Source organism: Sardina pilchardus, chromosome 18, assembly GCF_963854185.1.
Source record: "Sardina pilchardus chromosome 18, fSarPil1.1, whole genome shotgun sequence".
Lineage (NCBI taxonomy): Eukaryota > Metazoa > Chordata > Actinopteri > Clupeiformes > Clupeidae > Sardina > Sardina pilchardus.
In genome coordinates, this window is record NC_085011.1 from 25650546 (window position 1) to 25664725 (window position 14180).

The following is a 14180-nucleotide window of genomic DNA, read 5'->3' on the forward strand; positions in this document are numbered from 1 at the left end:
GATGAGCACTGGTTTTAAGAGTTTGAATGGGGGGGGGGGGGGGGGTTGTGGTGGTAGCGGTAGGCCATGAGACAGTGCTGATTCCTTGCAGAGCCTCTATTCTGTGGATCATCACTCCATATGGGGACCAACAATGGCTTAGTCTTTTTGAGTGCACTGTGACCACACGCACGCACGCACACGCACACGCACACACACACATTTTTATGAAGTCTTTTATTCACCCTGACTCTCACACATATGAACTTATGACTGTGATTAAGCTCTACTTTCTCTGTCTGTCTCTCTCTCTCTCTCCCTCTCTGTCTATCTATAAATCATTTTGTCTACACCCCAACCCTTTGTCACTGTTGCTGGAGGGTAGCGGAATGGTCTGGAGTGTTAATGCCACTGTTTCGGGGCATGGTGATGATGACGTGCGAGTTTGGCGAGCTGCCACCGGTGAGGTAGCGGTGCTGGCGGTTGGGCCTGCGCACGTCAGGAGGTCAGAGGTCAGCGTCTGCAGGGGCCTGGCTGTGAGAACCGCTGGATGGGGTGGGGTGGGGCGAATACCCATACTCTCATTCAGGTGCCTCGGACATTAATGGCAACAAGTACAAGCAGCTTTTTCCACACATGTACTGTAGTACATTCTCTCTTTCTTTCTCTCTCTCTTTCTCTCTCTCTCCCTCTAGGCGGTGGGCCGAGCCTCGATATTGTGCATTTCGTGATTTCCCATCCGCAGTGCACGATTTTTTTTGCTAATGACATTTTTAAAAATCCGCCAACCACTACGGACATTGTTTCCAACTTTGTTTCGCGCATGTTTGATGAAGAAATCGTTTTAAATGCTCACCGTTTTAAACAGGCAAATTCACTAGACTACTACAGAAATCCCATTGAAATCTGCTGCGTTCCCCTGACAACAGGAAGTAAACAACGTGGGATGGCACTTGCGTACCGCTCTCTTGAGCATGGACGCCGTCAACTTCTAAATTTGACTGTTTTTAATTATTTTATTTACGAATTTGCAATAGCTCAATCCATAAAATCCGGACTGTATTCTTTGCTGATGTGGAACATCTTTCTGTGGCAGATAATGGACTTCCAACTTCAGAGGTAGGCCTATCGATATTGGTAGCATTTTGTAGGCCTATATAATGATCAAATGGCGTTTGGCATAGGCGAGACTAAATGCAATATAGTTTTATGTTTCAGATGATTGTTCTAATAAATTGTGTATTGTTTGCGGAACTGTGTGTGTGTGTGTGTGTGTGTGTGTGTGTGTGTGTGTGTGTGTGTGTGTGTGTGTGTGTGTGTGTGTGTTTCTTTCATTGTCATCGTCTGTCATCTGTAAAGATGTGGTGAGCAACCTTGGGTGGGCTGTGCCTGGATGGGCTTGTCATTGTAAAAAAAACAAAAACATTGTAGTACAGAATGACAATATCTAAGCACAAACACGTGTGCTTAGATATTGTCATTGCAAATATGTGCTGCATGCATGTAGCTGGAAATACAAAAATCCCTGTAGGCCTAACTCTAACTCAAAATGTGTGCAGTGTGCACTTTCATGGGCAAACCTGCACACAACAGAAAGTGTGATAGCTGAAAATGCCATAGTGGCATATAACCAGAGAGACGACGTTCAAGAGGTGCCAGCTAATGTTGGATATCACTGAGAGTAGCCTACTAGGCCTACTTGCTCTTCACCAACAAAGAGCATAGAGCACTGAAGAGAGAAAAAGACAGTGAAGGTTGGTATTAAAATGCTTATTCTCTGAGGATCTGGTTTCTGCAAGTAGGTTAGAACAAGACATTAATAAACTGCCAGTCATAATCATGTACCCCTGCGGTCAATACCCTGGTGAGTGTGTAGCAGGCCTTTTTAGGGTTATGTATAAAATGTTTGTCATAAAATGTAACAATGGGTTTCCTGGAATAAAACAAGATAATCTGCATTTTCATCGGTTTTAACTTTATTCAGAGAAAGTACAAATTAGTTTCTGCCCATAAGGGTATGGTAAGAGGCATAAATTGCCTTTATAAAATCATTTCCCACTTTACAAAATGCCTCTGGTAACAGTAGCCTGTCCCCGTCACATCAGAACACATACTGTTGCTGAAAAGTATTTTACTTTTTACCACAAGAAAACACATTGTGTAACAAGTGGAGACTGCACATTCACATTGCATACAGCATGCACTGGCAACTGACACAAGGGTGCAATGTTAAGTCATAATATGAACATGCAATTAAAAAAAAGCAGGATTGGTAGGATTAGTTTGCAGGTGGGTCCAGAAGGAGACGTACAATGGAGTTCAGAGAGAATATGAGAAAAAGTGTTCATGAGGCAGGAAGATTTGGGGAGGGACCGGTCATTCAGTCTGGAAGTAATGCTGTGATGCTGGGGTGGGGGGTGAAAAAGCCATGAGCACACTGATGGCTTTGCAAATGGCTTCAGTAATGCAAGCAGCAGACATACTCTCTGTTGACACTTCCCTCTCCACAGTCAGCTTGTGGTCAAGGGGCTCTCAATGGTGAAGGCTGACAGCATAGGTGTTGGGGAAGTGAGCCTGAAGTCATCTTGGACCTAGGTTGATGTCATCTCTAAGTACTGTGTGTTATCTAGATAAAGATAAGGTTGAGGATTTACACTGATCACTGAAATATGCACAGATTCAACATGATAATGTAATATAAGGAATACAAGATAGGCTAGTTGACACAGCCCCCAGCACCAAAAACTGTTTTGGAACTGGTTCACTGCCAATGCAAAGCCCTCAATGTTTGGGTGGCAACCGTTCCTGCAAAAAATCGACCCTGTACAGACCTATGTCTTTGTATAAACTGTAGCCATTGTGGATAGTTTAACTGCATGACTATTCTAAAGTAGCTCATGACGAGAAGTTCATTGTATTTAGCTAACGTTGTTTCAGTTCTCTGCTGTCACTAACATTAGCTAATGTATTCGATTTCACAGCAAACAAAATACAGTATTTTTTTATGGAAAGCCTTGCTGAATTAATATGTTACAAACATAACGAACAATATTCATGTATCGAAGTGTCACTGTAAATTAAAACTTACCTGGTTTCACGAAGATATGCAGACGATTATCCTTCCAGCGGGATTTTAACTTCCCGGTTTTGAAGTGACGAAAGTTAAAGGAAGAACGTGATTGGTTATCTTAGTTCAACAGCGTCACATCACAGGCTTTGATTGGAGCTAAACCCACAATAATTATGTGATCGTTTATCTTAAAATATGCATTAGTGTGCAACAATTCCCGTTGGAAACAATCGGTAATGTGTTAGCAAATGATTTATACAGTCAATTTTTTTAAAATGAGCTACACTGCTTGTATGAAATCAAAAACTCAAAAACGAAGGGAGATAGGGAGACTCGGCCCCCCGCCTACTCTCTTGATTTCCCTCCTTTTTCCAGACAGTTTAGTTCAGTTCAGCATCTTAACAGGCATGATAATGTAATGATAACAGACATGATAATGTAAAAAGGCAAGTGACATGAATACTGGAGATGACTATACAAAATAGACTAGTAAGCTTCTCTCTCTCCCTTTTTCTCTCTATATTGTGATCCAATAGGCATGGGCTGTGGAGCAGGGAGCAGGTACCACCTACTTCTGAACATCAAATATTACAAAAAATATGTAAATCAGGACGATGGACCTGCACAGATGGGCCTGACTGACCAATTCAAAATGTGCTTCTGCGGTTCATAACCTCAGGTTCCAGTACAAAGCACTTCTTCCATAAGCTGTGAGGCCGATGCAGCCGCTGCGTACAGGACCAGGATACAGACGGATCAAAAGCTCCCGGGAGAAGAGCTCTCCTGCGCCGGGCGTCCCTGAAAGGAAGTGTGCGGGAGAGGTGGCCCCGGTCAGGGCCCTCGGGGGGGGGGGAGGGGCGGCAGAGCACCTGGGGGCCGACGCAGGAAGGCCAGACACGGGGAGAGATCCAGTTCTAGGTCATAAATGGTACAGCACAGAAACTCTCATGTGAAGGGGGGAATACACATTACTCACTTACACTCTGACACACCCCCGCACACACACTTATGCATGAGTGCACGCTGCACGCACACACACACGCACACATATACACATACTCATACACACACACACACACACACACACACACACACACACACACACACACACACACACACACACGCACACACGCACACACACACACACCTGCACACACACACACACAATAATTCATTCAAGGTATACACCGCTGCGCAGGAGGGGTAATTTGATGGCACGTTTCCCTCATTACGATGTAGAGCAGCTCTGGCCCTCCTCCCAGGACCCTGTTTCAGTGAGGGCTCAACTGACCCCCAACCCAAATGTGAAGGAACATGTTTTCACACATTCTTTAAGCCTTGGCACAATTTTCCAGAACTACTTAAGTGCCTATAAATGCTCCTAACTTTGCCCAGTTAAAAAGAAAAAGAAAAAAAACAAACAAACAATGCACAGACCAGCATTTATCATTTGCTTCTTTAGACATACCATCATTTTCTGTGAACACAATTATACCAAATATCAGATTTGAGAGAGAGAGAGAGAGAGAGAGAGAGAGAGAGAGAGAGAGAGAGAGAGAGAGAGAGAGAGAGAGAGAGAGAGAGAGAGAGAGAGAGAGAGAGAGAGAGAGAGAGAGAGAGGAGATTTCAATCTTTTCACCTCCGGGGAAAAACTGAAAGATAATAAGAAAAAAAAATCTTTTATGAGACACTTTTATTGCCAGGGAATGTTGGTAACTTGATTCCATGAGGTCGAATAACAACAAACAAAGACCTCGGGCTGCACTGTGTCAAAACAAGCACTTTTGCCGTACACATCCCCATGCCTATAGGTGTACCGTACAGTGGAGTCAGGGTTTTCACACAGAAACGGTTCTCTTAACTCACGTATTGTTCAAACTGAAACATTATACCTGAATGCTGGAATGTGCTCCCTGGGAAGTTAGCATTTATGTACAGTGAGGGTAATCTCTACCTCAACTCTGTCTGGAGGGTTGGGAGGGTTTTTGTGTGAGTGTGTGTGAGTGTGTGTATGTGTGTGTTAGGGCTACCAATTTCCTCAACCCCAAATGAAGGACACTTTCAGTGCCACATTACACATTTTCTTGTCCTCATTTGTGTACGCGTTTGTACTGTGTACTGTATGTTTCTATTCACATATTCAGTTTATGCATATGGGTTCGGATACTCTACGTATGTTTATGCATACAGTCTCTGATTCTGATACACGTCCACCATCTTGGCGTGTATGTGTAAATGTTAATGTATATGAGTATGTGTTGGTGTGTATATGTCTAAATATGTGTCCATCCAGTAAATACTAGGTGTGGTATGGGAACTAGAGCCATGGGGCAGAATGCTTGGAATGTCTTCTCAGGAGGTGAACATGAACCCTGTGGCTCACAGGTAAGCCTCACCTGGGCCAGGTGCGTTACTACCCCCTCCTCCACAGTCAGAGGGTCTGGGGTGGGGTCGCAACCCAGCAGCCAGTCAGGATCCGGGCCTCTCAGTGGCTGACAGGCTCCTTAATATGGCCCTAATGAACTGACAACTCACTTGTCAGTCACACTTCACAGACACTGGTAGGAGAAAGACAGAGAGAGAGAGAGAGAGAGAGAGAATGTGTTCAAACCTTTATATAAAGAGCCATCTTGTGGATAGAAGGACCACCAACAACACCAAACAGTGTAGAAAATGAACACCTGTGACCTTGTGTCCGCGGTCTGGTGCCTGGCAGAGTACTCCCTTTACAACCCTTGCCACGCAGGGCTCCAGAATTCTGTAAACAAGGCTCATTCATGGCGGAGGCATTGATCACTGGAAGCCAATGGAGAAACCAGTGTCTCTGATTGGAAATCAGACAGATGTGTCTGATAGCCGTGTTTGCCCCCAGTTATATGGCGGTGTATGTCACCTAGTAGAACTCTACTGACAATGCGGTATCCACAGTAGCTGATGCAATATCTATGCTCCAATCAGCTTCTCTTTGACCTCTCTTGGCCTGGTGTTTTACATGTCCTCCAAGCCTACAGAGGGTGCAAATACACACTGACACGTGAGTTCATTTTGACTCTAACAATACCAAATAAATGCCACCTTTTTCCTGCATTGAAAGAAAAAAATGATATTCTAATTATATAATATTATGGACAAGTTGTTTGTTTGGTAACATGAGTCATTTCCTTGATTCTGGATTCAATTAAGGTTGCAGTAGGACAAAGGAAAAGAAGTGAAATCTCGCATTATGGGAAAAACTGTTAATGTGCTCATTTCTCCAGGAGAGGTCGCTAAAATAAAAGGAAAGGTGACCAGTATGGGCCAAAAGAGAGACCTGACAACAGAGAGAAAAACACATGGAAAATGCCATACATATGCTGAAATATCACTCACTTGTGCGCGCACACACACACACACACACACACACACACACACACACACACACACACACACACACACACTCCAAACACATCAAGAGTTCAAGATGTTTCCTCTGCCTCCTCACCTCAGACCTCTGCCAGTGGCCCAAGTGGAGGGGAGGTGAACCAGCCACAAGGAAAAACAAGCTCAGTGGGGGAGATGAGAGAGAGAAAGAAAGAGAGAGAGAGAGAGAGAAAGAGAAAGAGAGAGAGACTGCACGCTTGTATGTATGCAAGTGAGCAGGTGCACATGTGTTTGTTAGTGTGTGCGTGTGTGTATGTGTGTATGTGTATGTGCAAAAGAGAGAAAGAAAGAGGAAGAAACTGAGAGAGAGAGAGAGAGAGAGAGAGAGAGAGAGACCTCCACCCCGGTCTTTCTGAAAGTCCACTGACACAGGCACACATGGAGCCATAAACATGTGTAATAATAATGCACATAATAATGATGTCTGTGCCATATCAGACATTGTGTGCCTCGCCCTGGGGGCAGACATGGGGGACGATGTTCAATCAAACTCCCAAGGTTTGCTTGGCCTCCCACCCAAACCACACTCCCTGACGCTGAAGCGAGCTACCATGGCCTGACATGAAAGAATAACATTTATACATTAGACCCCCTCTACCCTGTCTCCTTTTCAAATGTATGCTTTCTGGAGAACAGCACTGTCTTGGTGAGGTCTGGCTTATGGATGTCAAATATTTACCTTTTTCTTTGGAGTCTATCTGTCAAGTTTCTCTTGATGTGTTTTTGGATTCGTCTGTGCTGGGTTTTCTTAAAGAGTTGTTAGTCAGGGTTCCCGCTCTGACAGAACATGTACGCTAATGGAGGGGTACAGTGGAGATCAGTGGCAGGGATGTAGCAAGATGGGGGGAGTGGATTTCTCAGCCAAAACAAATATTATACTTTGCACTGATGGACAAATTATTTTAGTATATTTCATTTTATGCATACAACATTGCATCTGTGTTTAGAGGAGATTTCTGAGGCTCACCAGTACATCAGTGGCAGATCTGTAACATCACTTCTGTTGACATTCAAACAAAACAGAGAGCTAGCTCGCCCCCCTTCACAGGCCTTAGTTTTGGGACCTACATATTAGGTAGACAAACTTTGAGCAAAATCTGAGATAGTGCAGTATCCATTTTCCTGGACATGGAATGATCGAAATGCTCTCACCACACACTGACCCTCTAGTAAACCTCCAGCAGAGGGTGCCATAGAGCAATATGCACTTTTTCATTTCGACCCACACCTGTGAGTATGGAGGACAACAGGTGTCACTTACAGGTTTTTTCCAATTGTTTGCACACTAAAATTAAGATTGTTAGTTAACAAAATGTAACACTTAAGAAGCAAAGTATTGTGTAAATCAATTATTAAATAATCAATAAACAAATACTAAGGGATTTATTTAAGGGATAAATAAATACAAAGGGATTTGCAAACATAATTGCAAAGTCTTTTTGCATATCAGACATACCAGGGAGCACAGACTCTCCTCAGTTATTGCAAGCAAAGAACATTTATAAAAACAATGTAAAATGTGATAATAAATTAAATTACTTCAAATAGAATATTCAGTGTGGTTCTTGTGTTTGAGAGTTCACGGAACCACACTGATGAATACGCCCACACAACTCCTAATTTATAGAGACAACACAAGCCCACTATCACACCAGACATCCCTTGACTGCAGAAGTTCCTCTTGGTGTTGACTGACTCTGGAGGTAAGAGGGCCAAAACATACTGTGTCAGTAATGCTTATGGTGTGTGTGCGTGTGTGTATAATATGTATAATTATGAATCAGTAGTCTTTGCCCCCAAGGCATTGACCAATGCAAATTATCTGTGTATAGACACTCGGGAATGTGGTTTAAATGCGGGGCATCATGGCTGTGTCAAATGATGATTAATTTAGTTTTATAGAGCTTTTGTTTATCTTGCACAACTTTTTGTACTTTTGTGTTTTGTTCCTCTACATACTGAAAAACAAATGTTAAGCATGGTTCAAAAGCTTGCTCTGGTCATTGTGGTAAGTAGGCTAAGTCTAAAATAGCCATGGCCATAACTTTAAATGTATTTCTCTGTATGAACTGAAGCACATTTTCCTTTTGGGGATGTGTTTTATTCACATTTTATTAATGTTTTTCTGGGTTCACCCATCCTCAAGGGTGTAACTTTGAGTAGGGTCGAGATCTCTGCCAGTGTGGTGATGGACGTAGAACTGTACGTAGAATGTAAACATGATTAAATTTAATGTAAATTTAAACTTCTCGCAATCTGTTTATACAGCAACAAGCTGAGACTGTGATCCTTCACGCGTGCCTACGTGATATCTGTGTGATGGGTACTTCCTGAGCAATGAAACAGAGACGAATGAGTGTAAATTTGGACACACTTTGCCTCTGTCAGCCCAACGTTAAATCAACAACTTCGTTTTGTTATATAACTGTTAATATTGATGATGATTAAATGTCAATATTAATAAATATTAAAATACAATAAATTACATCTTCGCTCAGGCTAGCCAACTGATTTATTTCCAATAATTTGCTTGTCTCACCTTCACATGACTATGAACCAAATGGCTCTAAGGATGTCATGAAACTATGGTACCTACAAAATACAAATTGAGTACATTAATGTATATTTAACCGTCACTTTTCAGATTTTTCTGGTGGTTGGTCAGTTGGTTGGGCAAACATCAGCAGAGAATGAAGTTGACCTGTCTGAACTGTCCGATGGCCCAGCAGGTGAGAAATACATATGCACACAGTATGACCTTTCATTTTAATTTCAATATCTAAAATGTAATTTTGGTTATTGGTTACCTTGATTTGTATTACATGAGTGTGGAGCCCGTATTTACCCACTGCTTGTTCTCACCTCAGATCCCACCCCAGTGGACCTGGCCTATGAGGCACATCCACGTGCAAAGCGTGGTCGGAAGTGGAACAAGTTCCGCCATCATATGAAAAAATTATATCGCGGAGCAAAGAAAATAGCTAAAGTCGGACTACTGTTGGGATAAATGTAGAATACAGCGGCCAAAAAAACAAACAAAAAATCTCTTGCAAAGTTGTAATACATGTCCCTTTATGGCTATGAACTTCCAGCATTAAGGTAGAACTCTGTCAAGTGTCATGTAATAAAGTAAAATTATCAGCAGCACTTACTTGGTCAAGTCAATATTTTCAAACAAGAAATCTTGTACCTTTAAAATTCACAGACAGAAAGAGTCGTAGTGCACATGCACATACACACACACAGATTCATACTCCCTGAGAGAAAAGGTTATTACAAATGTGTAGGATAAATTATATACCGTAGTGAAACTGCTGTATGTGTGTGTGTGTGTGTGTGTGTGTGTGTGTGTGTGTGTGTGTGTGTGTGTGTGTGTGTGTGTGTGTGTGTGTGTGTGTGTGTGTGTGTGTGTGTGTGTGTGTGTGTGTGTGTGTGTGATGAATTTGAAAACGGCCCATCAGAGTCATGGTTTTGCAAATGAATCTATTTTTTAAACACCACACAGTCACAGACCATTTTGGCCAGCTTTGAGTAAGAGTCTAAAACTAAAGTGTGTTTCTAAAACTGATAGTTCCGGTCCTTGATTATGATGGGCTGAATCGTGTTTGATGCTGGTATAAAACCCAACACAAACCTGGACCGCATTTCGTTAATGCCCTAACACAAAGTTAGAGTAGCTGCGTCTCAATGTTGCATGGCAACCATTCAGATAGAAGAAATATATTTCACCTGAAATGTATTTACTCTGTCAACTACATGAATTTGCATACTCACATGCTAGCAACAGCAGGTACAGTAATTTACTGCCGCATTGTGTACAAGCCGCAGTACAGTGTTTTATGCAAGTTAAAAGAAACAATATCAATACCGCGTTAACTACCCCATGTATAAACCTCATAATAACTGAAGAAGTTTTGCAAAGTCAATGTATAAGAAAATAGTTGGGAAATTACGGTACTGCAGCAATCCTACCTGACCACTGCTCTGTAGGCATGATACACACACACACACACACACACACACACACACACACACACACACACACACACACACACACACATACACATACACATACACACACACACATGATACTCAACTACTGATCAGCCAATTTACTGACATTGAAAAACTCCAAAAGTGGGTTTACTCTATGATGGCCCTGTTCCCTTCCATGGACTGCCTGCTTCTGTGGCTGCCTCCCACATCAGGACTTTCCCCCTTTTTTACATGATCTTTCCCTGTTTCATGGCAACATATTGCTCAATTGCACATTACATCACGTACATTACGTGAGGTCTGTTGCTATTATCGAGAAACACAGTCATTTTTTAATTAGCATTTTAAATGAAAATTGTGTGTGTGTGTTTTGTATCCAGAAATGCATCTATTTTGTTTTAAGTCAGTGTTTAGGCCAGTGGTCTCAAATTTTCTGCCCAATCCATCCCCCAAGACGGTTTCTTGCGGCTCCCTGGTTGATCTATACTTGTACTGAGATTCAGTCAGCATATCAGTTTTGTGTTTATTTATCTATTTTTCATTTGCTTCTTAAGAGCAACATTTTACAGTCTATGCAGCCTGGCAGCCTATTCCACTATATAGCTTTGGGATTGCTCTGTCAAACAAACATCAGTTGCATCAGTTAGCCCTGCTGTTGGTCAGCCAACCAGAACAATCAAAAGATCTTACCACAAGGGAACCAACAGAACTATTCCTTGCCAATACGTGATAGCTGTGGTATCAAACGTCTAGACAGTAGACAGTGCAACTCATTCTTCGTCATTTCATAGTCTTGCACAAAGCAAAAAACCCTAAAACGCCATTGAAATGGACAATTATCCAATTTTACATTCCATAACTTTAATTTTCATCATCCACAACCTATAAGGGCAGGCCAGAATACATTATATTGTCTTGTCTCAGTAGAATTAAGAGGATTTTTTCTGTTTCTCCTAAACCCTCACAAGAGAAATACTGTACGAGAAATAAGAATAGATTGAGAAGAACGAAAGAGTATTTGGAGCATTTGCTTTTGACATTAGATTTTGCTAAGGGGTTAAGAAATTAAGAAATTACAAGAAAATGTTAAACTGTTAAACTGAGTTTAGCTACAGTATGTCTAGGAAATAAAACAGACAATTCTGTTTCAGTGGTTTCAATCCCAAAGCTTTTAAAAGCAGTGTACAGTAGATGCTAACATTAAGCATTTAAGATGTTGTCTTAAAACAACAGGAGTCCTAAAGTGCTTTCCAGGCAGATTGATTGGTTTACGTTCTTGGTCATACTGTAAAGCTAAAAGTCTAGCTTGTATTGCCTTTTCCTAATGTATGATGGATTACTCACACACAGATAGATAAACACACAGACAAACACACACACACACACACACACACACACACACACACACACACACACACACACACACATTTACTGTACAGTACATACACAAAAGTAGGGGATGGAGAAGGATGGAGACCAATTGTGCGGAGAGAATATGCAGGACTGGGTAGTGGTCATATTGTACACGTCTTCACCTGTAGCAATGTGCAATCTAAGTGGAATCTCTATTCTTCTCACAGCTCTTTCTCCTGGTGGGGGAACTTACTGGGGAAGTGTCGGATGAAGATGAAGATGAAGATGCCATCATTATATCGGAACTTATATCGCCAGGTGAGTTTCAGAGATTGCATATACTGTAAAGGACATACATTTTGCCTTAATGATATTAAGTAGAGCCAAACTGTTTTATATATAAGAAAAATATCATCCAGTTTGTCAAAATCAACCTGGAGTATGTGTATTGAAACTAAAACATTGAGTGATGGTGTATAATCACTGATATATTTCATGCAGAGGAGCTGGTATCTGCAAAGAAAATGGTGCATGACAAGCGCGACCTTGGAGCGAACTTTAAGAAGTAAGGAAGAGTAGCATCCGTCATGTCACATCATTTGCGACTCCACTTGCAAGCCGACCAAGAGGCAAGGTACCGAGGTACCTCCCATCCACCTGTTGTGTGCAAGAGTGAGAGTCAGTCATATTCTTGAATTTCCACTTGGGGATCAATAAAGTATCTATCTATCTATCTATCTATCTATCTATCTATCTATCATATGAGCACAGTGCCTTTGAAGAAATAAAGATGCTCTGCAGCATTTACCTCTCTGTGCTCTCATCATTTCCCTTTCTGTCTCTCTTTCATTAAATAAAAAAAAAAACCTTTGACATGTGAGCAAAGGTTACAAATGCGTCTTGTTTAACAGATGGGGGTCTGATGGTCAGAGTCAGGTCAAAGCTATTCAGAAAACAAGAATATCTCACCCAGAGAACTGAATTTCACTGTAGTCCATACAACTTGAATATTAATCCCAGATTTGTTAAGAAGCTCTTAAGTGCTAAGAACTTCTTAGGAGCGCTCTAAGAGCGTTCCAAGAACGCTCCTAAGAAGTTCTTAGCACTTAAGAGCTTCTTAACGACTCTGGGAAACGCGGCCCTTGTTGCTTAAAAGCTGACTAGTGGCAGATTCTTGCACCTACCTCTGCTGTTGACATCCTACTCCTGTAGGCTAACACTACAGTGATGTTAGCTGAACGATCACCTATCTGCCTGGCAAAATAGTGGTGGACCTCAAACTCCTTAGCAATGGTTTCCGGATGAGAGGTTTAAAATCGTCCTTGATCAATGAATCACTAATACCTGCATAAAAAGTGATTGCTGGGTCTGCTGCACCCACTTACTTCAACAAGTACTGCTGAGAAAACAAACTATTCTACAATTTACAGTAGATACCAAGCTCAAACTTTCATTTGAGAGCAAATAGCTTATGCATGGGTAACACTTTACAATAACTACACACAATTAATCATTTATTGAGCATTTGTGAATAATATTGTCCCTATTCATTCTCATCAGTAAAGCATTTTTACAGTTTTGTTCATATATAAGCCTATAACATGGTTTTGTTCATAGTAATAAGCCTAAATTATGTATATAAATTGTTTTAAGACTTACAAAATGATGCAATAATAATTCATGAATTCAATAATATTTCCATTATTTAATCATTGTTAAGGAATTGTCTATGGTGTACGTACGATCTGTTAGAATGGGTGTTAACGATTAAGAAACGATTGCATATGTCTTTATGAAAACAATTATGCGTAATGATTATGCACTAATGATTAGTTATGGACTGGATAAATGTTTTATAAGCCACTTCCTAATACTATAATTCATGATTAACACAGGAGTTGCAAGTGATTAGTTAAGAATATTTTTTTAACTCATCTTAAGTGAGGACATTTATCCATAGCAACTTACACATGTCAATTAAATGACAAACCAGTATCACATAGTGGAAGCTGGGAATTGAACCCCCAACTTTTCAGGCTATTGTATGCTCAACCTAAAGGAATAGTTCGGAATTTTGGACATACGACCTCATTTCCAACTTAGTCGAGGTGATATAGGTCAGTGAAGACCATTTTCAGTGAATTTCTGCCCTTCCTTGAGTTGCAGCGTTCATCTCGTGCTAACCTGGTGCCGAGATAACGCAAGTCAACGGTAACATCCAGCCTGCCACTGAAAACACTCCACAGAACACCCGAAACAAATAATTTATAACTTCAGACTATCGATGCACATGCCTGTTAGAAATAAAACTAGCCTTGCATCGCATTGCAATAGCCTACTTTGTTCCCTGTATGGCAGTGGC

General features: G+C 41.3%; 1 long non-coding RNA gene across 2 annotated transcripts; it reads left to right on the forward strand.

Annotated features, from left to right (window-relative positions):
• Positions 1–8120: 8120 nt before the first annotated feature.
• On the forward strand, positions 8121–9609 carry LOC134064277 (uncharacterized). Of its 2 annotated transcripts, none has more exons than XR_009936268.1 (3): positions 8121–8172; positions 9114–9198; positions 9337–9609. It is a non-coding gene; the product is annotated as an uncharacterized LOC134064277 (long non-coding RNA). The 2 variants fall into 2 exon arrangements; XR_009936267.1 differs by lacking the exon at positions 8121–8172 and adding an exon at positions 8429–8477.
• Positions 9610–14180: the final 4571 nt, after the last annotated feature.